Source organism: Bombina bombina, chromosome 1 (assembly GCF_027579735.1).
Source record: "Bombina bombina isolate aBomBom1 chromosome 1, aBomBom1.pri, whole genome shotgun sequence".
Lineage (NCBI taxonomy): Eukaryota > Metazoa > Chordata > Amphibia > Anura > Bombinatoridae > Bombina > Bombina bombina.
Genome location: NC_069499.1, coordinates 921,652,279 through 921,678,339, shown reverse-complemented (window position 1 = coordinate 921,678,339; position 26,061 = coordinate 921,652,279).

Sequence of the window (26,061 nt, the reverse complement as noted above, 5' to 3'; positions counted from 1 at the left end):
ACTTTCACACATTGTTGACACATAGTCCTGGAATATTGTTCGCCTTTAATTGGTTATTTTAAGTTGGGGGCGGCTCCTGATCGACACATACAAAACCACATACGGGTTCAATTGGCCACGTCACCATACGCTATCCATCAATGGCCATGTGACTATACATCACTTAGAAGTTAGCGACTTCTACCCAATTGAAGATAAGATCATGTGACCTACCCGGCTTTACTCCGCAACCAGGAACAATCACCACAATGTATTCTTTGGTTGCTAGGAGCTAAAGACAGAGCCCATTTCTTTAGTAATATCATTGGCTTACAAGACAAGCCCCGTAAATGAAAGGACTTCATTGGTTTGCAAGCAAACACACAAACAAACTAGCTTACACTCGCGCTTCTCCCTGTTTAGTGACGATCGGCTACAATTACTAAGGATCGCATCACTACCCATTAACATACTCATTTCAATTATTACAATATTAATACAAAAGTTAACATTCGCATATTCAATATAAATATTTATTCATTTATTGCTCAAATTACACCAACAACTGGGCGTTTTTTAAAGGAAGGATTTGATTGGAACACTTACTAGAAGGAAGGGGAGGGACATGGATACATGAGGTTACTGATCCCTATTTAAAGGGCATATACACACACTTAGAGCACACAAGCCTGAGGAAACGGGGTCCGCCCGAGAAACGCGTTGCTATTGCACTCTTTGTGGGGAGATATTTTATGTCACACACCCAGCTGTAAATTGTAATACCTATGGTATTTTTATTGTGCATAATAAAATACTTATGTTTTTACTTTTACATTAGTCTGGTGTTGTTGTGGTAATCTCCATATCAGTAACCTTAGGGCAGCTGAGCCCCCCTCCCTCCCTTCTTTGCTCCAGTACTACTCCAGCGGAGGAGAATCAACACTCTGGGAACACCGGGTAGAGGCAATACAACCAACAAACCACAGCGCTGACTACATCCGGTACAGACCTGCCACACAGCCAGCTGGTTTGCTGTAAATACCAGCCTGCCTCTGCCGGCACAAGAGAGTGCCGCCCTGTTTGTGAGTACCCTTAATCTGTTGCTTATTGGATTCTCTTGGTTTTTTTTACCTACACATGTGGCGCCTCTGTGTTTGTTCTTATCTCACACTCTCATACAACAAACACACACACCACACACACACCACACTCCAAATAACACACACATTCAAACAGCACACATACCACACACTCTCATACAACAAACACACACACCACACTCCAAATAGCACACACATTCAAACAGCACACATACCACACACACTCTCTCTCTCTTATATAACACACAAACACACACCCCATATAACACACATACCACACACACTCTCAAATAACACATACATATACCACGCACCCCAAATAACACATACTTTCAAATAGCACACATACCCCCCTTACACACACACTCATATAACACACACACCCACCCACAACACACCCCATATAACACACATATTCAAATAGCACACATACCACATACACACAATTTGAAATAACACAAACACACACCACACCCCCAAATAACACATACATTAAAATAGCACACATACCACACACAAACACACTCTCATAAAACACACACACCACACCCCCCAAATAACACACACATTACAATAGCACACATACAACACACACACACACCAAATAAAACACATATTAAAATAGCACACATACCACACACACACTTATTTAAAACGCACACCCACACTTATATAAACACACACACACCAGACACAAGTCGCGACCCAGTAAACATGGTGTTGCGACCCAGTAATGTGTCCCGACCCGTAGTTTGAAGAAACCTGAAAAAGAGCAGCAATTTTACACAACTTTCAAATTTTCTTCTATTACTTTATTTGCTTGATATCCTTAGTTGAAAAACATATCTAAGTATGCTTAGGAGCAGCAATGTACTGCTGAGTGCTAGCTGCTGCATATATATGCCTCTTGTCATTGTCATCACCTAGCTCACAGTAGTGCATTTATTGCTGCTCTTTCAACAAAGGATGCCATGGGAATGAAGCAACTTTGATATCAGAAGTAAATTGTGAAGTTGTTTTAAATTGAATGCTGCATTTGATACATGAAAGAAAAATTGTGCATTTCCTTTAAATGTAAAAGGCATGCCTTAAGAAAATTGATAGCCCCATTGACTGCCAGATAATTCTGCAAATCATTGCATTAATATAACAAGGGGTTAATGAAAATCTTAAAAAGTTGAAATTGTAAGACAAACAGAAATTCCAAGCAAGCATTGGGACTTAAATGGCAGCAATACATTTTATCTTTGTATATTAAATATTGCATGAGTATATAGAGCATACGTATATGTAATTAACTGAAGTTGTAAGACTCAATAAAATATAAGTTCATCATCCCTTAAACTGTCCACCTCTCTGCTGGAGCTATTTTTTTGTCAATTACCTCCCCCCATTGAAAATAAGCAGTTTGTGCTCCAACATTTTTTTAATTGCAGTAACAGGTAGTAACAGTGCTGCAAAGTCCATCATACTGCAGTTATAGAAGGAGTGCACTCTGCTTATTTTTGATTGGACAGGCTGTATGGGTTCTGGTTGGCTGTACCAACTGATAACACTTACCTTAACCCTCGGTCTACTGTTGTTGTTTTTTTGTACCAACTTGCACTGTCAGGGTCCAATGGGCCATGTACTATAGTTTGGTACATATAATGAATAAATGTTGCATCAAGTTTTAGTATAATTATTTTTATTGTGAAACAGCGTAATTATGAATTTTGATTGGGCCCTTCTTAGATTCTTGAACCTGAGCCCTTTGGTTTCTAGTTAAGCCTTTGGTGCTTTCCCAAGATTTGTAAGGAAAACCTTCCTTTTGTGCGATAAACTTGCATTCCAGTCTGGTTTTAGTGACATCTAGATAATGTAGGCGTTGATAGCACTAACATCCAACATGATATAAAATATGGTGGTTGGGAGAATCAATGGCACTACCCCTAGGCATTACTATGAAACTGCTATATCTAAATATAATGGTTAAAGCAGGGAGGGCTGTGTATTAGACAGAAATATAATTCATTTACAATAGGTGGAAAAGCTGTCACCGATTGCAATACGAATACACTAGTAGCAAGGTCATGAATGTGAAGTGTTGGTGTAACTGTGTTCACAAGCACATATTAAAACATAACAATTTTATTAGAATATTTAAAAAACAGGGAATATTAAAAACATTGATCGGGACAATAAGACCTAAGTAGCTCAATTGAATGTTACATAGAATAATAGAATTGCTGTAGGAGATAGTAAGGATAATAAGGACACTAATGTGCTAAGTTTATACTAATAGTAACTATTACTAACAGCAATTCAGATAATTACCCAGTGTAAACCTGAGACATAAACATACATACGCTAGACCACTAATTAACACATGGCCAGATTACGAGTTTTTGCGTTATGGCTGGCTCGCTAATTACTTGCAACTTATTTCCACCGTTCACATTTAATAGCCCTGCTATTACAGGTTTGCAAAAAAACGGCTTGTGTGGGCGATATGGTTGAGTTGAGCTCCATGCTTCACCCAAATACAAGCGGTGTTTTGACGTGTTTGTGCACGATTTCCCCATAGACATCAATGGGGAGAGCCGGCTAAAAAAAAGCCTAACACCTGCATTTGCAGAGCGTAAAGCTCCGTAACGCAGCCCCATTGATGTCTATGGGGAAAAAAAATTATGTTTAAACCTAACACCCTAACATAAACACTGAGTCTAAACACCCCTTATCTGCCGCCCCTAACATGGGCGACACCTACATTACACTTATTAACCCCTTATCTGCCGCCCCCAATGTCGCCACCACCTACATAAATGTATTAACTCCTAATCTGCCGCCCCCAATGTCGCTGCCGCCACTATATTAAAGTTATTAACCCCAAAACCTCTGGCCTCCCACATAACTAACACTAAATAAATATATTAACCCCTAACGTAACCCTAAGTCTAACCCTAACCCTTACGTAACCCTAGCACCCCCTAACTTAAATATTATTAAAATAAATCTAAATAAAACCTACAATTAAAGGGACATGACACCCACATTTTTTTCTTTTATGATTTGGAAAGAGAATGCAATTTTAAACATCTTTCTAATTTACTTATATTATCTAATTTGCTTTATTCTCTTGATATTCTTTGCTGAAAAGCATATCTAGATATGCTCAGTAGCTGGTGATTGGTTGCTGCACATAGAAGCCTCGTGTGATTGGCTCACCATGTGCATTGCTTTTTCTTCAACTAAGGATATCTAAAAAATGAAGCAAAATAAATAATGGAAGTAAATTGTAATGTTGTTTAAATTTCTATTCTCTATCTGAATCACGAAAGAAAGATTTTGGGTTTAGTGGCCCTTTAATAACTATATAATTCCTATTTAAAACTAAATACTTACTTACTTGTAAAATAACCCCTAAGCTAGCTACAATATAACTTAAAAGGGCATTTAGCTCTTTTACTGCCCAAAACCCTAAGCTAAAAATAAAACCCACCCAATAAACCCTTATTGGGTGGGTCTTATTTTTAGCTTAGGGTTTTGGGCAGTAAAAGGGCTAAATTACCTTTTAAGGGCCATTGGCAGTTTAGTGTAGGCTAGGGTTTTTTTTATTTTTTTTTGGGGGGGGGGCTTTTTTATTTTGATAGGGCTATTAGATTAGGAGTAATTCGTTTTTATTTTTGATAATGTCTTTTTTTATTTTGTGTAATTTAGTGTTTATTATTTTTTTTAATTTAGATAAATGTATTTTGTTAATTTAATTAATTTAATTTTATTGTAATGTTAGGTGTTAGTGTAAGGCAGGTTAGGTTTTATTTTACAGGTAACTTTGTATTTATTTTAACCAGGTAGCTAGTAAATAGTTAATAACTATTTATTAACTAGTCTACCAAGTTCAAATAAATACAAACATAGCCATGAAATAAAAATAAAACCTAAGATAGATACAATGTAACTATTAGTTTTATTGTAGCTAACTTAGGGGTTATTTTACAGGTAAGTAAGTATTTAATTTTAAATAGGAATTAGTTAGTTATTAATAGTAGGTCTATTTAGATTTATTTTAATTATATTTAAGTTAGGGGGTGTTAGGGTTGCGGTTACGTTAGGGTTAGGTATAGGGGTTAATAGGTTTATTATAGCGGCGGACTGGGCGGACGGCAGATTAGGGGTTAATAATATTTAGTGTTTGCGATACGGGAGGGCGGTCGGTTTAGGGGTTAATAGGTTTATTATAGTGGCGACGATGTCGGGGAGCGGCAGATTAGGGGTTAATCATTTTATTTTAGTGTTTGCGATGCGAGAGGGCCTCAGTTTAGGGGTTAATAGGTAGTTTATGGGTGTTAGTGTACTTTGTAGCAGTTTAGTTATGAGTTTTATGGTACAGCTTTGTAGCGTAAAACTCATAACTACTGACTTTAGATGGCTTTTACGAATCTTGTGGTTATAAAGTGTACCGCTCACTTTTTGGCCTCCCAGGCAAAACTCGCAATACCGGCGTTATAGAAGTCCCATTGAAAAAGGACTTTTCTTAAAGTGCGGTACTGAAGTTGCGTGATAAACAAAAAAGTGTGCGGTACACCTATACCTACAAGACTCGTTATAGCAGTAGGGAAAAAGCAGCGTTATACTCATAACGCAAAACTCGTAATCTAGCTGACAGGTGCAATAACTAACTTGCTGAAAAATGGGATCAGAAATGGGGTCCGTTCAAATAATAGTGGTTACGTAGGAACACCCATATCTCATAGATCTGTATGTAATAGTGATGGCGATTAGTTAGATAAGGCTATACATTACCATTATAGTAGGGATATATATATATATAGTATAAACACAAAGCCTGCACATTTGCTGAGCTGCTAAGATTAACCTATATCACGGAATGTTAAATTAAAGCTGATACAAACCAGTAAAAGCACACATATCTCATGGACCTGTGTGTAGTTATAATGGTGATTAGTTAGTTAAATTTAAGGTACACAGTAATCATACATTTGCTGCCTAAAATCGCAGCAATATCTCAGAAACGTAAAGAGAGGAGGCTGCTAAATGGTAGATGCCAAGTAATAAAAAACCGCTATCATCCAAAACATAGCAGTTGAAAGTAATCCTCTTAATTAATGAAAAATGTATCTATGAGGTAGTAGCAGAAATGTTACTGAGTAGCTAGTGTAGTATCAGCCGTCTAGCTATATCGATATTAATATACCATGTAAATCACCAGTACTAAGTCGTCTATAATCAATTTAAGGCACTGTTAGTTCTACTAAATATCAACAGTTAGTTAAATGGGGCTATGCGTCTCCATGATAATAGAAATATATAAAGTATAAATTGCAAGCCCGCACATTTGCTGGGCTGCTAAAATGTACTAAGTATCATGTAGTGTTAAATAAAGGCTAGTACACATATAGGGTAATAAAGCTTATTCAAGCATAATCAATAGGTTAAAGCAAACAGTCTAAAGCCAGATACAATTAAAAACTAGTGCGAGAGTCCCTATCCTCTCCCTCCCATTGACCATCTTCTGGTCATTTTTTTAGTACTGTATGTACAAACCCTCTGATCCAACGTATCAATGCCTCCTTTTGTCTCGTATGACTGAATTATCTCTGTTTTTTTGCCTTCTCGGGTTTGACCAGTAGGTTGGGAATGCATAGAGCTCAAGAGGAAAACAACTTTGTTTTTCTTGGGACAGTATGATGCAATCATCATGTCTTTATGGAACCCAAACAGAGTAGAGTAGACATTTCATTTTTTTGTGGTCACAAATTCTTGGGGCAGTTCTTTTTTGTTTTTACGAATTGTTCCAACAACTTTACCAGTAATTTTTTAGCTAACCGCAGGCTTGTGAAGACGTTTTCACAAGTAATATTTCTTCCAGAATGTAATATTCCTTAAACCAAATCCATTACCACTCGATCCCCCTGATTCACTTCCCTTCCTTGGTCTTGACATTTCCCGGTGTACACCTGCATATCGCATGCATAGGAAGTTCTGCTGTCGCATATTTTTATGCTATATTTCTCTGGCTTCAATGGAATATATTGTTTGAAAGGGCAACAACCACAAAAGATTACTAGTTGTTCATCAACTGTCATTGACTTTCCAGGAACAAATGCTTCAGAAAAAGCTTTTACCCACAGATTCTTGAATGGGCTGCAACTTATCAGTAGAACGGTTTTGTCGTCTAGCAGCAGCATCATCAAATCTCAGAACTCTGGAAATGTCCTGAAAGCAAGTGCTGCTCATTAATTTGTTGAATATTGGGCGACCATGTTCTCTGCTCCATAAATGAGACACTTCTTCATTCTTACCCTTGTAGACGCCGATCAAAATGAGTACACCAATGAACTTGTACAATTCATCTGTAGTTAGATTAGACCATCAAGCTCCATATACAACCAAACCTTTATTGTTCCATTTGCAGATGGTTTCAACAAAGGGTTTCCTGAAGAAAAGCACAAATGATGATTCGATTGTGTCTGTCTTTTTGCAAAACAGCTGGCACCTGGTGTTTCTCGAAAGATGTTCACTTGCCTCGCTCTGCCTTGTGGTATATTGATAGGCACAAAATTCAATTTTTCATTTTTATCTTTTGAAAAGTAAATAGTTATATTTGCAGATGAAGATGGCAAATCGGTTTGGGTAGTAAGTGCTGTGACAGTGCTATCATCAGAATCCGAGTTGTATTCTACAAGGATGTCATCTATTTTGTTTTCGTCATCCGAAGGCTCGTAATATGATGCATGTTGATCTTCTTTAGAATCTGAGTTCAACAAACTAACGCCTAGATTACGAGTTTTGTCGGTAAAGACCCACGGTGCTAACAAGCCTTTTTTTCCAGCGCACCCTTAAGACAACGCTGATATTACGAGTTGTCTGAATGGCTGCGTTAGCCTCAGATAAGTGGGCATGGAGCCAAATTTAGCTCCACTTCAACCCGCTATACCAGTGTTGCCTACGGTAGCAGTAAACTTGCTCGTGCACTATTTCCCCATAGGAATTAATGGGGCTGAGCTGGCTGAAAAAAAAACAAACACCTGCAAAAAAGCAGCGTTCAGCTCTTAACGCAGCCCCATTGTTTCCTATGGGGAAATTAATTTTATGTCTGCACCTAACACCCTAACATGAACCCCGAGTCTAAACACTCCTAATCTTACACTTATTAACCCCTAATCTGCCGCCCCCGCTATCGCTGTTTACATTATATTATTAACCCCTAATCTGCCGCTCCGGACACAGCCGCAACCTGCATTATAGCTATGAACCCCTAAACTGGTGTCCCTAACATTGCCGACACCTATATTATATTTATTAACCCCTAATCTGTCCCCCCCCAACACCGCCACCTACCTACACTTATTAACCCCAATCTGCCGACCGGACATCGCCGCCACTATAATAAAAGTAATAACCCCTAATCCGCCGCACTCCTGCCTCGCAAACACTATAATAAATTTTATTAACCCCTAATCTGCCCTCCCTAACATCGCCGCCACCTAACTACAATTATTAACCCCTAATCTGCCGCCCCCAACGTCGCTGCTACTATAATAAAGTTATTAACCCCTAAACCTAAGTCTAACCCTAACCCTAACACACCCCTAACTTAAATATAATTTAAATAAAACGAACTAAAATTACTATCATTAAATAAATTATTCCTATTTAAAACTAAATACTTACCTGTAAAATAAACCCTAATATAGCTACAATATAACTAATTGTTACATTGTAGCTATTTTAGGATTTATATTTATTTTACAGGCAACTTTGTATTTATTTTAACTAGGTACAATAGCTATTAAATAGTTAATCACTATTTAATAGCTACCTAGTTTAAATAATTACAAAATTACCTGTAAAATAAATCCTAACCTAAGTTACAAATACACCTAACACTACACTATCAATAAATTAATTAAATAAATTAACTACAATGATCTAAACTAAAATACAATTCAATAAACTAAAATATAATACAAAAAAAACAAAACACTAAATTCCAAAAAAATAAAAAATATTACAAGAATTTTAAACTAATTACACCTAATCTAAGCCCTCTAATAAAATAAAAAAGCCCCCCAAAATAATAAAATTCCCTACCCTAAACTAAATTACAAAGTAATCAGCTCTTTTACCATCCGGAGCGGCAGACGTCTTCATCCGATCAGGGCAGAAGAGGTCCTCCAAGCGGCAGATGTCTTCATCCAAGCGGCATCTTCTATCTTCAATCAACCGGAGCGGAACGGAGCCATCTTGAATCCAGCCGACGAGGAGCCATCCTCTTCTTCCGATGTCCTAAGGCCGAATGAAGGTTCCTTTAAATTACGTTATCCAAGATGGCGTCCCTCGAATTCTGATTGGCTGATAGGATTCTATCAGCCAATCGGAATTAAGGTAGGAAAAATCAGATTGGTTGATGTAATCAGCCAATCGGATTGAACTTCAATCCGATTGGCTGATTGGATGAGCCAATAGAATGCAAGGTCAATTCTATTGGCTCATCCAATCAGCCAATCGGATTGAAGTTCAATCCGATTGGCTGATTACATCAACCAATCGGATTTTTCCTACCTTAATTCCGATTGGCTGATAGAATCCTATCAGCCAATCGGAATTCGAGGGACGCCATCTTGGATGACGTCATTTAAAGGAACCTTCATTCGGCCTTAGGACATCGGAAGAAGAGGATGGCTCCGCGTTGGCTGGATTCAAGATGGCTCCGCTCCGCTCTGGTTGATTGAAGATAGAAGATGCCGCTTGGATGAAGACATCTGCCGCTTGGAGGACCTCTTCTGCCCCGATCGGATGAAGACTTCTGCCGCTCCGGATGTCCTCTTCTGCTCGGATAGGATGAAGACTTCTGCCGGTCCGGATGTCCTCTTCTGCCCCATCGGATGACCAGTGGTGCCCAGCTGGGTGAACACGGCTCAAGGTAGGGTGATCTTCAATGGGGTAGTGTTAGGTTTATTTAAGGGGGAATCGGGTGGTTTTAGAGTAGGGGTGTGTGGGTTGTAATGTTGGGGGGATTGTATTTTTTTTTTACAGGTAAAAGAGCCGATTACTTTGGGGCAATGACCTGCAAAAAGCCCTTTTAAGGGCTGGTAAAAGAGCTGATTGCTTTGTAATTTAGTTTAGGGTAGGGAATTTTATTATTTTGGGGGGCTTAGATTAGGTGTAATTAGTTTAAAATTATTGTAATATTTTTTATTTTTCGTAATTTAGTGGGGGGTTTTTGTATTATATTTTAGTTTATTGAATTGTATTTTAGTTTAGATCATTGTAGTTAATTTATTTAATTAATTTATTGATAGTGTAGTCTTAGGTGTATTTGTAACTTAGGTTAGGATTTATTTTACAGGTAAATGTGTATTTATTTTAACTAGGTAGCTATTAAATAGTTATTAACTATTTAATAGCTATTTTACCTAGTTAAAATAAATACAAAGTTGCCTGTAAAATAAATATAAATCCTAAAATAGCTATAATGTAACTATTAGTTATATTGTAGCTATATAAGGGTTTATTTTACAGGTAAGTATTTAGCTTTAAATAGGAATAATTTATTTAATGATAGTAATTTTAGTTCTTTTTATTTAAATTATATTTAAGTTAGGGGGGTGTTAGGGTTAGGGTTAGACTTAGGTTTAGGGGTTATTAACTTTATTATAGTAGCGGCGACGTTGAGGGCGGCAGATTAGGGGTTAATAATTGTAGGTAGGTGGCAGCGATGTTAGGGAGGGCAGATTAGGGGTTAATAAAATTTATTATAGTGTTTGCGAGACGGGAGTGCGGCGGTTTAGGGGTTAATACTTTTATTATAGTGGAGGCAATGTCCGGTCGGCAGATTAGGGGTTAATAAGTGTAGGTAGGTGGCGGTGACGTTGGGGGGGGGACAGATTAGGGTTAATAAATAAAATATAGGTGTCGGCGATGTTAGGGGCAGCAGATTAGGGGTTCATAGCTATAATGTAGGTGGCGGGGGTGTCCGGTCGGAAAATTAGGGGTTAAATATTTTTATTATAGGGTTTGCGATGTGGGGGGCCTCGATTTAGGGGTTAATAGGTAGTTTATGGGTGTTAGTGTACTTTGTAGCACTGTAGTTAAGAGCTTTATGTTCCGGCGTTAGCCCATAAAACTCTTAACTACTGACTTTTTTTGCGGTTGGAGTCTTGGGCTACCGCTCACTTTCTCCAAGACTCGTAATACCAGCGTTAGGCAAATCCCATAGAAAAGATAGGATACGCAATTGACGTAAGGGGATTTGCGGTAGCCTCAAGTTGCGGAAAAAAAGTGAGCGGTACACCTGTACCTTTCAGACTCGTAATACCAGCGTTAGGTAAAAAGCAGCGTTAGGACCCCCTAACGCTGCTTTTTAAAGCTAACGCAGAACTCGTAATCTAGGCGTAAGTATTTCTTCATTACTGAGGCGTTTGCGAACCATGAAGAAACTACACCACCAACTTAGGAAAGCATAACAAATCTTTAAAAGCTAAGAATGCAAGTCCTAACATACAGAAACATGTCCTAACTTTCAGACTGAAAATGGCTCACAGAGTGCAGTACAGTAATCATGTGACTTGATGAGTCATAACGGAGAAACCATTGAAGAGCAACATGGGTCTGATGAACCCTACCAGTGTACGATGCTATAATTTGAATTTACAGGAAAAGTGTAAATACAAAAAAATAATTCTTTCAGATTTATAACTGTCTAATTAGCAGTAAAAAAGTCATAAGTTCTTATCAAATAATAATAATAATAAATAATAAACACAGCAGTCCCCTATTTCTTGACGAAACTTTACCATTCTCAGACTGCCTCCAACATACCCCGACTAAGACATTAAATAATGACTAAGAACCTAATGTAGGTCTGAAACGTTGTTTGTTTTGTGGACCATGGCACAATAAAGGTATTTTTTTTTTAGTTTCATTTGATGTGGATGAGGTGGCTGCCTCCTGGCTCCTGTGCCTAATTGTTTGGCTGCTGTTCCCTACCTTTTGCTTACTTATATGATGCAAGACCATTTTATACACTCTCAAATGGAGAAAGAATAAAAACCAGCCTAGAGCTAACTGACAGTGGATTAGTCACTTTCAAGAATTGGCTCAAATACCATTAACTTCAACATTTCACTTCAACACACCCCCAACAAGCACAATCTTTTCAGACAGCGATACCCCTTTGAGATGTGTTCTGGAAACTTATCACATGGCAGTACACTCTCTTTAATATATCAATTACTAATAACACCACAATCCACAATGCTACCTTCATATGCTGAAACCTGGTCGCACAAACTTATATCCCCTCCATCCAGGGAAGAATGGAAAGCATCTTCTAACGCACAGCGAAGGCATCTATATCTGCATCAATTATTATTATTATGATTATTATTATCGGTTGTTTGTAGAGCGCCAACAGATTCCGCAGCGCTATAAACAAAGGCGGAGTACAACAAAACAATTATAGGGATCACATGGGTAAAGGACCCTGCCAAGAGTTGCACTGTTGTAGTCAGCTCTTAAGAAGGTGATCTACGAACAGATGGACTCTTAGGCATACATGCCAAAGGGGTTCAGGGGATAGCAATGGAGGAGAGGAACTGGTATAAAGAAAGGTTAGTGTAGGTTGTATGCATACCTGAACAGTAGAGTTTTTAGATAGCGCTTGAAGCTTTCAAAACTAGGGGAGAGTCTTGTGGAGCGAGGCAGAGAGTTCCACAAGATGGGAGCCAGTCTGGAGAAGTCCTCGTGGATACTAGAAACCAACTACAAAGTACTGCTAAGATGGTACCTGACCCCTAACAGAATCAAGGCAATCTGTCCTAACTCTTCCGACAGATGTTGGAGAGAATGTGGTGAAAGAGGTACTCTCATCCACATATGGTGGACTTGCCCTATCATTTCCAAATTCTGGACATCGGTGATAGAAAAAACAAATGAACTACTCTCCACACATATACCCTTAGATCCTACTATTGTCCTATTACATAAACCTATTCCCAAATTATCTAAAGCCCACAGTAAAGCCCTACTTATTCTTCTAAATAGTGCCAAACAAGTTATACCACATCATTGGAAACAAACTATAGCCCCAACCACTACAGAATGGCTCCACATTTATGCTAGAAAAATTGCTTTATCAAATCCTTGATCAGATAGATCTAAACTATAGTATATAAATAGAGATATAAATGTAATGCCTCCACTACGCACAGCTAAATGTTTATATATACAGCCAAATTACATTTCACCCTCGCTCTTAGTAAATTACCTTATATTAGAAACTTTTATTGTTTATATGTTACAGTATGTTAATTCAACTGCATAATATATTGTTGACATTAATTTCCTTGTTATATCTTGATGGATGGTCCACATGGAATCTCTAGTCGAGAAACAACCATCATGAAGTTACCTTTTGAAAATACGAACTGAAATTCATGGACTATTATAGCGTAAGGGGGGAAAACACTCGAGATTGTGAAATGTCAAGAATTCATTCTTTAACTCTGTTTTTTCTTTCCTTTGTGGTATATTCTTGAAAATGTCAAAACTTTTTTGGAAACAAAAGCACAACACAAACTACCTACAGAGTTCACTGGACCCTGCTGGTAGACAGAGGGTTAAATAAATAGCTGCCGCAGCAGAGAGAGCTGGCCTTGTTAGGAATAAATAAGCAGCCACAAGGTTAATAAATAATATATATAGTATATTTTCACTGCATTCTACAACTCACTTTAAATATGTACGTTATCTATACTTTAAAGGGGCAGTAAAGTAAAAAGTAAACTTTCATGCTTTATATAGAGTATGCTATTTTAAATAAGTTTCCAATTTTCTTCTATTATCTAATGTGCTTTGTTCTCTTGGTCTCCTTTGTTGTTAGGCATATTTAGGTAGGTTCAGAGCACTACTGAGAACTAACTGGCAATTGGTGGCTGCACATATGCCTATTGTGATTGGTTCACCTGATGTGATCAGCTAGCTCCCTTTAGTGCATTGCTGCTCTTTCAACAAATTATGCTAAGTGAATGAAGCAAATTAGATAATAGAAGTAAATTGGAAAGTTGTTAAAAAAAAGTGTATCTATCTGAATCAGAAAAGAAAAAAATTGTGTTTGGTGTCCTTTTAATGTTTAGTATACATTGCATTTAAAAGTGACATTTACTATCCAAGCTTGCTAAGGATTTGTAATTGTTTGTATCTGATCAAAGTAAAAGTGAGGACCAAAATAATTTCTCACCAATTTTTACTGTTCCATTCTTCAGGAAGATGTTTTTGGTCTTCAAATCTCGATGTAGCACTAACCTAGAAAGTCAAAATAATGTATTATTATAAGATATTCCAGCATAACGTCTACATAGTGTTTACAATTTCATTACAATTTTATTTAAATATAAAACAAAATAATTCTAATGCTTAAATGTTAGGAGATTTCCAGAATAGACAGAGGCCCAAATTGGTTCTTCATTAGTCAAATTATAAAAACGCAACCCTGAATTTTACTTATATAGCATTTACAGGGACATGAAAGTCAAAATTGGACTTTCATAGTTCAGATAGAGCATGGAATATTAAGAGTTTTCAATTGACTTTTATAATCAAATTTACTTTTAGTATCCTTTGTTGAAAAGCATACCTAGGTAGGCTCAGGAGCAGCAATGCACTACTGGGAACTAGCTGCGGATTGGTGTCTACATTTATAAGCCTCTTTTCATTGGCTCACCAGATGTGTTCAGATAGGTCCCAGTAGTGCATTACTGAGTTAACTTTATGTGGTAGCTTTATCATAGTGCGAGCGAACATGATACAATGTAGCATATCATGTCCGCTGCACATAGATAAATGCCGACAGCATATGCTGTCGGCATTTATCAATGCACCAGCAGTTCTTGTGAACTGCTGGTGCCATGCTGCCCCCTGCACATTCGCGGCCAAACGGCCACTAGCAGGGGTTGTCAATCAACCAGATCGTATTCGATCAGGTTGATTTCTGTCCGCGGCCTCAGAACAAGCAGACAAGTTATCGAGCAGTGGTCTTTAGCGGTCTTAGTTTCTGGCCAGCCTGAAGGCTCGCGCAGAAACAGGAGCATCAAGCTCCATACAGAGCTTGATAAATCGGCCCCTATGTGTTTAACTAAGTAGACATCCTTATTTTTTGAGACATTTCTGAATATGGGCAGTCTGTTAGCAATTTTTAAAAGGGAAAAATTTGGGATTGTCCCAAATTTGTCAGAATGGGATTCCTGTCCTAATGTGTAATCGACGAGAACCAACTTCACTTTCCACAAAATCACCTGCAGTTACTTCTCTAATTCAGACGGGGTCACTGTTAGGTATCACAGTTTACATACCCAGTAACAGCTGGGCAGGAAGTGGTTGTTCTTTCCGTTCTCCAGGACTGCCAGTATGAAGTTGGTGGAGAAGGGTAGAATGAGTCTGGTCAAATCTTTACTGGGAACCTCAGCTTACTTTTACTGAAAAAATTTGTGACAGGGCTGGCTGGGACAGTCCCTAGTGGCTGCCAAGTCAGACAGGATAGCTCTGGTGATCTCATAGTGGTAGTTATATAATTAGCCTACAGAGGCAGGGGATAATGTGCTTGTGTTTAAAGTACTTACAGCATCAGCATGCACTGGTATACAGAGGTAGAGGATAATGTGCGGATAATGTGCTTGTGTTTTTTTTTTTTTTTTTTAACACTTTATTTATTTAGAGATTCTTGAAGTACAACAACAAATCTATTTTGATACATACAACGGTGATATACGTAATTTAAGAGGAATAATATGTTCATTATTACATTTCAGCAGTTAGACTTAAGCTTATCATATTGAGTACGTCGTAAAGATTTATATCTCTCAAGATTACTTTACATAACAGTTAAATCACTTTTTCTGTTGTAATAAGTTTTACTAGAGGTCTTCAAGCTCTCTCTTTTTTTTTTTTAAACAACTCTATTCTCTTATCAAACAATCCTAAACTAACATAACTATACCAACTTGTCTCTCCTAGTTGACATCATGTAAAACACCAATTCCCTCTCAGTTGTTCCTCTAGTATATAGGGAGCTGTTTCAAACGGCGTCACCAATTGTTTTTGTATATTAATAGGTAAAGTGAAGATAAACATTTCCCATTTTTGGAAAAAAGTTTGATGCGGAGTGACACTTCACCCTTAACATCTGCTTGTTCTATAAATAATTGTTTCATTAGTGACAACTTGCGTAATTGTAAGGTAGGGGCTTTGTTATTTAGCCATAACTTTAATGTAAGCTTTTGTGCCAACAATAAAATGTTGTTGATCAATATGCTGTTATCTATGCCCTGCTCCCCTCTCATCAGTAACAAAACCATTTCCCAATTGATTTGTACATCTTGTTTCGTAATTAATCTTATCCAGTATTCTGTCCAGAACCTTACCAGCTTAGGACAGCGCCAAAACAAATGTGTAAAGGCAGGATCCAGGTGCAAACATTTCTTGCATACATTTACTTCTGGGTTCGTCCATTTGGACCATTGTCTTGGGGTAATATAAGCCCTATGTAGTAATTTGTATTGCGTTTCCCTGAGATCTGCCGAAATGGTGGCCAACTGTATTCTTTCAAAACTTTGGACAATGTCTTATCTTGTCAGAACTAGTTGGTCTCTTTCCCTCCATACTTTTTCTTAGGCTATACCTGATTTGGCTTCCACTAAAAGATTATACTGTAGCGATATAGATCTGTAACCTTGTTTTCCCAGTAAATACAGTGTCCCAGTGGGAAGTGTCCCAGATAGCCGTTGTCTTATCTGATGAGTTTATTGATGTAGTGCCTGACTTGAAGATATGCAAAATATTGTCTTTGTGAGATGTGGAACTTTTCTTTTACTTGGTCAAAGGCCAAAATATACTTATTGACTTTGTATAGAAGCTGCCCTACCATTGCGAGGCCCTGGGTTTCCCAATGTTTATATGGTCCTCCTGTCGATCCAGGTATAAAGTCTAAATTACTTCTAATTGGCATGAGTTTGGTGCCCGAGCCCTTATCTCCCTAATCTTTCGAAAAATTTTCCATGCCATAATGGGTCCCTTAAAAAATTACATTATTTTTTTATATGATCCGGGAGTTGTGTTACATTAAGGAATGGGAGAGACCTTAATGATATAGGTGATGAGTTCAGTCATCCAGTCTAAAACTATCTTTGAGAGTGTTGCCCAGTTATACCATTGTATATTTGGTAATTTAAGCCCTCCTTTGGTGTGTAGGGTTGAACAACTTATACAATCCTATTCGTCTCTTCTTGTTCTGCTATAAAAAGCCTGAGTAGGCCGTATGTATTCTTTTGACATCATTTTGATTCATTATTAGAGGGAGCACCTGCAACACATACAGTAGCTGGGGCAACACTATCATTTGCATTATGCTCACCCTGCCCATTAAGAACAGCTGAAGTTGGGTAAATTGTTTTAGTGTCTCTTCAGTTTTTAGGACTATGGGAGATATATTTAGTGTATACCAGAGGGATGGATTTATTGCAATTTGGATGCCCAAATATCTAAATAAACGAGTGACTATTTGAAACGTTGAGTCTAAGGGCGATTCTGTTTTTGTTCGGTGTAGCCAGAGGAGCTCAGATTTTCCACATTTATATTAAAGGGACATTCAACACTGCCCACAACATTAATCTATGTTTCAAAACTAAAAATAAAGATCAAGCTACAACGTGCTCCCTTTCTCTTACTTACTGCCTTCACTGTTGAATCGTCTACGATAACTTCAAAATTGGTGTCCTAATATGGCTGCTTAACTCCCCCCACCGTGACGTATAGAGCTTCTTCTTCAAACTAGCTGGCAGTTATATCCCATTTCTCCTACTTCAATGCAAAGCGCGTTCACGGCCGTTAGCGCATGCGCGATACACTAGGAACACTAAAAGCGGAACCATAATAAGCCAAGTTGTTTCCGTTCCGCTTATATTACTTATAGTACTCTATTACGTTGTATTAGGTAAAACCCCTATCCGCATCAACTCCTTACTTTACATAGATAAGAATGTTTATTTGTAAATGACTAATAATGTTTATGTATTTAGCACATTAGTGGATTGTTAAAAATAATAGGGAGACTGCACCGAAATGATAGTTATCTAAGTTGAGGCATGCTTTTCAAAGATCGTAATGAATTTGGCTGATTATCCAAAAAGATTTATTTTTGATAATATGTTATGGCTTATTATGACATTACTAATACTGACATTAATACTTAGAATTAGTTTGCATTATTTTTTTTATTTTCTTTATGCCTTACATATTTCAAATTGTATTCTTCAATAGTATATACATTCATCAATAGTCTCAACACCATTAATAAGCATGTTGATAATTTTAGTTCTAATCCTTTTAAGACTATTGTTCAATCAACATTAAATAAGGTAATATAAAAATAAAATTCAAATTACAGCAGTATAAAAAATACAATTAAAATGCTAGGAGATATGTTGTTTTTACCCTGTGTTTATTAAAAATATCTGCACTAAACACATTCAAGTACAAAATTGGATATATATATATTTCATATTTATCCAATATTAACAATGACTAGTCTAATAACCAATTTTTTCTATTGTTTGTGTGTATGTTTGTGTGTCTATGTATTTTTCTTTTTTTGTGCTTGTCCGTGTATATATATATATATATCTAATTTAGAAATGCCGATGTAAATAAAGATATTTTGTCATTATACTGTTAGACAAAAGGTAAAATTTGAAACGATTAGACCACCATAAACCAAATCATTGTTGTCATAGTAACTATGTCCTGCCAAGCAAATGAGTATGACATCTTTATTGCAAACTGTAATAATCGATTATAAGACTGATAGATAACACCATTTGAGAATGATGGAGCGTGCATGCACAAAAGATACTGTAAATTTTGGATCAATAGTTTAAATTATTATATTAAGCTCTAATTTGAACAACATGTTTTTTGAGCTATTCCCAAAAATATGTACTTTCTTTGCAAAGTAATAATATACAGGTGGCCCTCATTTTACAACGGTTCAATTTACACCGTTTCAGAATAACAACCTTTTTTTCCAGTCATGTGACTGCTATTGAAAAGCATTGCGAAGCAGTGCATTTATTAAAATAGCCAGTAGGTGGAGCTGTCCGCTTGTGTTGCAGCAAAGCCAAGCAAGCTGAAATTAATCAGTTTAACCAGACCTGAGCTATCCAGCAGATTTCAAAGGAACAAGATCTTCCTGTCTATAAATCAGTCCAGATTGGAATGCATAGAAAGAACTGTTTGCAGAAAAATGCAAGTGAAGTCTGTGTTGTGTGATTATTTTATTAAGTTTATAATGCTGTTTAGCAATTTTTTTTGTTCATTTAACTTAGTTTAATTATATATTCTGTGTTGTTTGATTATTTTATTAGGTTTATAATTCTGTTTAGCATTTAAAATCTTAATTTCAAAGCTTTAAAAATAATGTATTAGGTGTTACTTATGACAATTTTGAGAGGGGCCTAGAACCTATCTCCCTCACTTCCCATTGACTTACATTATAAACTGGGTTTCAATTTACAATGGTTTCGATTTACAACCATTCCTTCTGGAACCTAACCCCAGTGTAAACTGAGGGCTACCTGTATAAGATATATTATTATGCATACACTTTTATATATATATATATATACATTCATATGTATACATAGATATATATATTTATGAAGATTGATATATATACATATATAAAGATATATATACATATATATCTACATATATACATATATATATATATATATATATATATATATATATATATATATATATATATATATATATATATATATATATATATACATATATATATACATATTAAATAAAAAGGTGGTGGATGGAAAAATTAGCAAAAAATCAAGTGTTGAAGTGGAGAGATTGCTCAACCACTTCTCCTTTTTCCAAGTTTGAAAAAACAATCTCACTAAATGTATTCAGTAAATACTAATGGTGCAGACCCATTCAGTAACTATATTTCCACAATAACAAAGAGAGAAGAATGGCACAAAATAGTGGCATTCGCCAAAGACTGGGGATAAAGCACTCTTTTAAAAAAAACACTTGTAGAAAAATTGCTTTCAGAAAGGTGGTTTTATTGTGTGACCAGTAGGTCCTGACCAAGTCAGGTCTACCCTGGCAAAAGCAAAAATTATACAAACCATAACCAAAATTTACAGTAACAAGTATTTAACCTATAGTCAACAAGAATAATTACACCAGTGGGCCGGCCCAAGTGTTACCCATGCAGAGTAGAGCTATACACATATATATTAGACATGTGAATTCATTAGCAGTTTGCTCAACATAGTGCTGTAGGAGGAAGGAAAGCACACAGGTGTGTATCAGACCTAAAAAAGGTTTTAGTGAAAACTGAAACACCTATAATCAGTGCGATATACGTTCCTGAATACAGTACTTGTCATACTTATAGTAATAGTTGTAAGCGAAACAAGCTTAAAGCATAACAAGTTAATGTGACACAGCACAATCAGAGGCAATCAATATAGAATATTAATCAAATAGGCAAAATAAACATATTCAAAAGGATTCCTTAAGGGACTTAAGGTATTGAACAGTCCTCCAGACTAGTACCAAAATAGCAGGTGCAAAGTCCCCAAGGTAGATAATGCACTATTCGATAAAGTGCCCAACAGCAGAAAAAGAGCAGGTCGTCGTCATAGAAGCATTAAACAAGCGGTATGCGGTTGTAAGCTGTTAATAGGTGAAGCAGATAAAGATAGGGAGAGTCACTCAAGCAAACACAGAAGCAAGTATTTAGCGGGAGGTCAGGTTAATGCAGCGTAGAATAGCAGGCAAAACAAAGCACATACGTCAAGCTGGAAACGAAAGGGTACAGGAGGGTACTTGCTGTTTAAATAATACCCCTCTGTCAACTGCACCCTTTCAAAGCTGTCTCAGTTTACCCGCAACCTTAGCGTAGCTCCAATTTTCCTCTTAGGACCTCACACCAGCCGATCTTATACTTGAGTAGTCAACGAATATCTGTTATCCTCCAAATGATATCTGTTACACCTCAGTAGCGTGTTTATGTACTCTCCATGTACACACCATCACGCCAAAAAAGTTTCCTGCTCGATTCCTCTGTAGCACACAGTTTCAGCAAAGGGCTCCACCAAACAGCATGGACACCACGTGAGTCGGCTGACCAATCGCCGACACGTGTTTCACCCTTACGTCATCAAAGGGACGGGGCTTCATCAGGGCATGTTAGTTTGCACGTCATACGTGCTATTTATAGGGATTCAGAAACCCGCCCATAAGAACAGGTGAAGTAATAAGCACAAAAAGAGTTTTGAATAAATAAAAATTAATACAAATCAACATATACATATATACAATTATCATTCTGCATGCTACTATAAACCTAAATTCGCAAGGGGTTAGGTTAGTAAAGACCGCAATTGAACCAACGGATGAAGGGAATCGAAGCATAAAGGGGTCCAAATGAGAGCTAGAGGAAGCTTCCCATATCAAGCTTTTCATTAAGACCACTTTCACCAATGGTAGCTAGGTTATAAATCCACCTGCATTCTTTTTGCAGTAGAATTTTATCATTATTGCCCCCTCTACCATTGGTGATTCCCTTGTCAATGCCTGTCACCCTCATACAGTCAGGTAGACTGTTATGAAAAGTTTCAAAGTGCCTGGCTACACTGCTGGTTTGTGCCTTGTTTTTTATGTCGTCCCTGTGTTCCAGGATTCTGTCTTTCAGAATCCGTTTTGTTTTCCCGACATAGAAACAAGGGCAGCTACAAGAGAGGAGATAAATTACACCTTCTGTATTACAGTTAAAAAAATATTTTAACCTGTACATTTTCTCCTCATTCACTGAAAAGACTTTTGTCTGCAGCATAAACCGACAGGCCACACACTTTTTGCATGGAAAGTTGCCTATCAGTTTTTGTCTAGACAACCAATTCTTTTGAGGAGTAACAAATTTGCTCTTGACTAATCTGTCTTTAAGATTAGGGGCTCTCCTTGCTGTTAGAAGGGGGGCTTCTCCTATCTCTTTGGCAATATTGTCATCATTTAAGAGAACACTCCAGTTTTTCTTGAGTATATCTCTTAGCTGATTCCAGTGGCAGTTATACTCCGTAATAAGTCTGATTCTATTGTCACTTTCTCTTGATTTAGGGGTTAACAGCACATTCCTTTCTGTCTTTTGGGCATAGGTTCTAGCATGTGCTATTACTCTCTTCGAGTAACCCCTAGTTTTAAAACGTTGTTCCATAGAGGTGGCATGTACATATGTCTGTATACAGCTTTATAAATTAAGATATATATATATATATATATATATATACACACACATATATATACATAGATACCGAAATCTATATATTGATATAAAAAAAAGCAAGCAGGGATACTTGCCTAGATGTACTAATTTCCTATCCAAATATTTACATTGCTTTGATGTAATTACTGTATATACACATATATATACAAATCGATATATATCTATATATATTTATACAAAAATATATACATATATATAGAGACATATATATATATATATGTATATAATTAAATATCTAAATATATATAAACATACACATATATATATATATACATGCATCTAAATATATATGCATTCATATACATACATATATACAGATATATATATATATATATATATGTATATAATTAAATATCTAAATATATATAAACATACATATATATATATATATATATATATATATACATGCATCTAAATATATATGCATTCATATACATATGTATATACAGATATATATATATATATATATATATATATATATATATATATATATATATTGATACACATACAAACATATATATATTTATAAATATATATATATATAAACATATATATGTATATATATAAACGTATAAATAACTAAAAACATAAATATATATATATATATATATATACATAATAATCAAAATACATACATATATATATATATATATATATATATATATATATATATACACACTTGTGCTGCTGTGTTTCTTGTTCATAAAGGAACTATCTATTAGTTTATTGCTGTACTGACCGTAATAGTCGTGAATACACTGATATACTACATGATAGTTCAATTGTGAAAAGCATTATTGTTTTAAAAGAATTTGCACCCATTTTTTAACTCGAAATAGAACAGGCTAATCATGGTATCGAGCCTGTTTTTTTGGTCCCGTCAGTGCATTTCTAAAAACAAATACACATAAATATTAGAATAAATATATACATAAATATATCAATTTTATGTTATATATATTGCCAACAATAAATTTACATAAATATATATATATATTTTAATATATATATATAATTATATATATATATATATTTTTATATTTATATATATATATATATATATACATACACACATATGTATGTAAACTTATTTAATATTGCATTATTGTTACTATTTAAAAATTATAATTTTGTTATTCAAATACATATATTCCTTATTATTATTGTTAATTATATATTTATTTATTTTCAGAAGATATAATGTCGAATTGCATATATAATTTGTGTCCAAACTCCAGCCAAAGGACAAAACTGAATGTATCGACATCCCTTCATAAGTTTCCTAACTCACCTGAACTTGTTTTTCAATGGTTGTCAGCTACTGAACAGTTTGATGATGCAATTGATGAAATGGTTTCTAGAGTTATTCAAACAAACAAGAATGGTCGATATAGAATGTGCTCTCTTCATTTCACCCCTAGTGATTATTATTCTAGTGGTTTAAAAATGTCTCTATATAAACATGCTATACCTTCAATCTTTGGTATTAATTTGCAAAAAAAAATTGAAGTTTTGAAAAAAATGTCTGAAAAACAGCAAGATAAGCCGATGACTATTAAAAACATAGTGCTTTCAATGAAAGAAGGTTCAGTCACAGAAAGTGTTATTGATCCAGTTGTTCCTACATCTTCAATCTCAGCAATTTGTCTCCCCAGTGTTGTTACATGTCAATGTTGCGGACATTCTATCAATACATCAAAAAGAGATGTCTACACCAACACAGAAACTATTGTTCAAGATAAAGCGATTCAATTTGATAGAAAGCATGGTTTTAAATCTACAAGTACACAAACAGATTTCATATTACCTAGAACAAATGCTTCAACTTCAACCATTGGATTAAAAACTACTAAGGATGCTTATAGTTGGACAATGGGCGACATAACTGGAAATAAAACATTGACATCTATTGGCACTTGGACAGGACCTGACACCGCCTTAGAAATTAATACTATGGCCGAAAACTTTCAACCTTTGATAGTTAATATGTCACCTATTTACCCCTCGTCACCAATGGATATAAATGATGAAGCAACAGAAGATGTGATGTTAGATTCAGAGTTATTAAATGAAACTGCGACAAGTAGTCAATTAGTTGATAATTCTGTACTCAAAGACCCAAATTACAGTCCAGACACCAGCATGACTACAGCAGATGAGTTCAGTATATTAAAAGAAAAAACATTTGATTTCTATGTTAGAGAAAAAAAATACTTCGTTTTCGAAAGTTGTTTAGATGAGTTATTACAGTTTCTACCTTGCTCGCAAAAGGATTGCAGTGCACCAATAATTTCAAAAGAAAAACGAATACTTGGAACTTTACTAATAGTTACAGGTGAATGTCTTTCAGGACATGAAGGCAAACTATGGTATAGTCAACCTAAAATTGAACAAATGCCAATTGGTAATCTATTATATTCTTCCATCTTATTCAGTGGAAATAATTTTGAAAAAGTTTCTGAATTTTCGGAATACCTGGGTCTACAATCTATTTCAAGTCAAACTTATTATAAAATTCAAAAGAAATTTTTATTTCCAACTGTTGAACTACATTGGGTTCAAGACCGGGAAAAAAACATAAACAGCATTAGGGACAGGGCTATCACATTGTGTGGTGATGGGCAATGTGATAGCCCTGGATATTGTGCAAAGTATTGTACTTATACGATGATTGAAGACGAGTCCAAAAAAATAATCGATTTAAACATAGTACAAGTCACAGAGGCATCTTCATCAGTAGCGATGGAGTCCAAGGCCTTTCGTAGAGCTATGAACAACATTGCTATAGAACAGTTAATGGTACTACAAATTGCAACTGACAGGCATGTAAGCATACGAAAAATTTTGAGAGAGCAATACCCATTAATAAAACATCAATTTGACATTTGGCACTACGGCAAGAGTATTCGTAAGAAATTAATTTCCTTAAGTAGAAAAAAAAATTGTAAGTCGATTGCAACATGGATCCCTTCTTTAATTAATCACCTTTGGACCTCCAGCTTAAAGTGTAATGGCAATGCTGATATAATGCGAAAAATTTGGCAATCATCATTGTATCACATATGTAATATACACTCTTGGAATGATGGAAGTTCTATTAATGTTTGTGGACATGAAGAATTGAATGAAGATGCTGAACGTGAAAGAGCATGGTTAGATCCAAAAAGCAAGGCTTTTGAAAATTTGCAACAAATAATATGTGATCCAAGGATGGATAAGGATTTCAAAAGTCTATCTCAATTCTGTCATACTGGATCAATAGAAGTGTTTCACGGCCTTGTATTAAAATATCGGCCCAAAAGAGTGCATTTCTCTATGGATGCAATGGAAGCTAGGACCAAACTTGCTGCACTGGCACATAACAACAACACAACACAAATCCAAGAACGCATAAGCAGAGAAACTCAAACAAGTGGTCACTTAGGTGATTTGAAGTTCAAATCAGTTTTTACTAAAAGTAAAAAGGAATGGCAGATGAGGCCAATTTATGAATCCATGAACATGGATCACATATTTCCAATGTTAGTCGATGTACTTTACTTATATAATGGTGACTTGGACAACACATGGGAATCCAAAAATGATTCTTTGCCCGATAACATCGCTAGCAAGCCA